The sequence below is a fragment of the Orycteropus afer genome, unplaced genomic scaffold, assembly GCF_000298275.1.
Source record: "Orycteropus afer afer isolate SDZICR_OR568_19922 unplaced genomic scaffold, OryAfe1.0 scaffold00067, whole genome shotgun sequence".
Taxonomy (NCBI): Eukaryota; Metazoa; Chordata; class Mammalia; order Tubulidentata; family Orycteropodidae; genus Orycteropus; species Orycteropus afer.
In genome coordinates this window covers 7467953-7471922 of record NW_006921654.1, presented here as the reverse complement: position 1 = coordinate 7471922, position 3970 = coordinate 7467953, and positions in this window count along the sequence as shown.

Sequence of the window (3970 nt, the reverse complement as noted above, 5' to 3'; positions counted from 1 at the left end):
TGGTTTTGATATTATACTCAAGGCATATTTGAAGAGCCAAGGCCATTAAAATCACCCTGTGACACTCTTTTAATATAGCATTTGGTCCGTCTGTCAGTGATAAGGCTTTCAGGTATATAAAAGGTTCCTTTATACCACCAGGCAAGGAATGACTCCTCATTGAAACTGTAACTTTGAAGCCACAGTTACCACACTGAGTTCTCACCTCCCACCCCTGGCTTTCTGGCTTCTGGTTGCCACATAACCAGAAAAGACCAGAGCCAGTCAAAACAGATATGTAATGGCAACCTTTCTTTAGAAATAGTTCATATCCAAGCACAAACTTGACTCTGTGGTGATAGTGTTCATGCCACCCAGCATGTGTCAGCTGCATGCCCAACTGGGTGTCTGTTTTGGGGACAAACAGAATGGCTACATTTGGCAAGGTGTGTGCACACTCTCATCAAAGCCATTGATTTTTTTTTTTTTTTAAAACAGATCGTTTTCTGCCTGAATGGGCATATTAATTAAAGTTCTATGACATGGGAAAGCAGGTTGAGGGTGGTTAAGAGCTGCAGGGCAGTGCTGACAAGGCAGAGCCCTGAGCATGTGGGCAGTCATTAACAGGGTGTTAATTGGGCGGCACATGGACATAAACAGGAAGCTCAGAGGTGCCTGGAGTGTTAGCTGGTGTGCAGTTGAGGCCGTGTGCTAACTCTAATACTCCACAGGCTCAACTCAAATTTTTCTGCTTCTTGTTTTTTCCCCATATATTGACACTGGGGCCCTCTCTGTGACTGCCACATTATTTACTGTCAACTGGAAGAGGTCTCCATTCAGTAGCTGTACTCAGCACAGCACTCTGGTCCAATCAAAGGGCAGTCCTGGGTTCAGGTGGAGGCTGCTGGCTTTCTATCCCTTGGTACCTGACTGCTTTGGAACTCAACCTATCTATTCCTCACCAGTTGCTAGAAAGTCTACATCATTCTTCTGGGTCCTTCTCTGGTTTCTGGAAAATCTATGGGGCACGCATCGATGGCTGGCTACCCAGAGCTGCCAGGGGCCTAAGAAAATGAAGAGAGAAAAAAGCTCTCTGGCATAAAGCTCTACTTACTGGAATCCTTTTGGGAAGCTCTTGCCTCTTGGTACATCACTGCTGAACTGTAGAACTTTATACCTGCAAAGGTTCTTAAGGTCATCCATTCCAACTCCTAACTTTATGAGTGAAGAAATGGAAGCCCAGAGAAGTTAAGCGAGTTGTCCAGGGCACACAGTGGGAAGAGGCATAAGCAAGACTAGAAGCTTCATCTACCAAGAGAAACCAGCATGTTTTTTGTAGCCTCTCATTGCCCACCTTGGTTTGCTACAGCAAATGCTAGCAAGGCCTGCAGAGGCAGCTTCTCCTGAAGAGCATTTATCCTTTATCCTGCTTCCAGGAAACGTGGCTTCTTCATCCTCATGCTGAGTCCATTTTCCAGACCTTGCTCCAGTTCTTAGAATACTGTTGCCTGGTTTGGACTCTGAAGCCAATGTCACTGGCATAGTTCAAAGTCTCTCTCACTGATTTCGACACCCTTTCCCTCCCATTCAAGGTCTCAGCCCAGTCCCTCTGGGCAAGCAGTTAAGATTTTCAGTGGCTCAGAGCCCCCTTCCTAGACCTCTTCACTCTTTTTCAAGTCTAAACACCAGTGCTGCGTTCACAAGCACATGTTATGTGATTTTTTCTACTCTTTCCACTTCCAACGTAGCTTCTGTTTCCAAGGAGTCAAAGGGCTTTTCAGAGTCCATAAAAGTCTATGTACACAATGGCATTTTATACTCAGCAGTCTTCCCTGGGACTTTTTCATTTTCTGCAGGTGATCCTGAGTTGAGAAATGACTTCTAAATCCTGCCTACTCTCGTGACTGATTAAAGTTGAGAAGTCCCTGTAGTCTGCCCACCAGTACTTTTGTGAAGATTTTGCATAACTACTGAAAACAGTTTAAAAGATCATGTCTGTGATCTATTAAACAAGATTTTTTTTTTAAAGGGAGATAAAGGTTTGAAAAAGAACACATGAAACAGAAATGGCAGAGTTCTGATTATACATTAGTAATGATAAGAATAACATAGGTTATTACTAATTACACAAGTAATTTGTCATGAAGCACTTGCCAGAAAACATACTTGAATCCCTCCAAATTCAAATAAAGAATTAATGGGTAAGTAATTTCCACCAATGAAATTATTTGCAAAACTTTATTTAAATTAGAATTTAGTGAAAGGAATTCCAATGTGTTACTCCTTGTATCTTGTAATAAAGTTTCTATTCATTTAATCAGAATGACAACTTGCCCTTAAGTTAAAGGAAAGGACAAGGTCACATGTAGAGAGAATTCCCTTTGGCTGGTGGGAATGATCACAATCCATCTGGTTCAGGAGGAGGACAGTATTTTGGATGATTCCAGTGACTCAGAGGAGAAGCACAGAATCTCCTAATCAAACTCAGGGGCGTAGGGGCATGTCTCCAGTATAAACAACACAAAACAAAAATAGTAATGAAACGTTCAAAAAACTCACACCTGTCCATAACTCACGCATATTTAGTGACACCTACCTAAAACACACACTCTGCATACAAACACCTTCACACACACCTCTTCCTACCTAAAAGAAGTAACAGTGCCAAATCTACCCCTAATGACAAACACGTCCCAGATGGTGTCAAATTGCTTTCACAGAGTTCAATGAATGGGCCATCCAGAGACAGACTTGTAGAGGCTGCTGGTCCTGAGGCTTCTAACTTTTCCAGTGTGAAGAATTAAAAACACTTAGGGCCAGGGACTTAAAACTGTGGGACTGGGAGGATTTCCAAGTCTCCAGATCCATTTTCTTTAATTTAAGAAACAGAAATTGCCAGTTTTTCAGCTTCCATTTCTCAACAGTTGGGTGGCTATTCATTCCCTGGCCCCTTGGTTTAGCTGTGTTGTCTTTTATGACACATAGCTCTCGGGTTGGGAATTTTCGGTGTGATAGATTAGATGAGGTGAGTCCCAATACAGTCCATCTCCAATGACCTCAGAGTCAACAACATGCAATGGGAATGGCCAGCACTGGGCTGGTCCATGATGGGCAACATGGAAGAGCCTCTTAACTCTATCCTACCTAAAAGAATTTCCTTTAGATGTGACCCCAGAGAGTCTTACAGAACCATGCTTTAAAACATAAGAGTCATGTTCCTTTACCCCTCATTCCTGCCAGCTGGAAACATGTACTATCATCTGCCTGGCTGGAGAACTGATGGCTAAACTAAACAAGATCCTGCTATGGAGATGGTACAAGATGACCCATGTTCAAAGAACAAAATGAGGCAGTACATAACAAAATTCCTTGGACCATCCCTCTGAATATGTCTTTGGTCTAGAAATTTACAGAGCTCTTCACACACATCCATCTCTTTCATTACCACAGTATATGATTTTCCTATACAATACAATCAAGTAAAACAGAAAAATTAAAGTTAACCCTTCAGACCATTAATGACTGTGTAAACTTTGGACTAAAATGATTTTAAAAGATATTGGAAGAAGTCATGCTGCTGTAATAAACTCTACACTATATTATTGCACACAAAATTGTCAGGATCTGCAAGAATCAAAACCACTCAGTCCATGCGTTTTTGGGATGAGAATAAGGAAGGAATGCAGTATGCACAGAAGCAACTGGGATACAACAGTTCAGTCTGATCCTCTGGAGCTTCTAATGGTCCATTAGAATCACCTTCAGCAGCACAAGGGAAGCAGTTAGTGGAGAGTATGAGAGGACCAGCAATGGACCAACAGAGGTAGCATGAGAGCTTATTTCTTAGAGAATGACATGTTTCAGAGTATAGTGTATACATATACATTATACACCATGTAAGATTACATACAATGTTGTTGTTGTTGTTGCTGTTATGTGCCGTCAAGTCGGCCCCGACTCATAGCGACCCCTCCTTGGGTTTCCAAGGCAG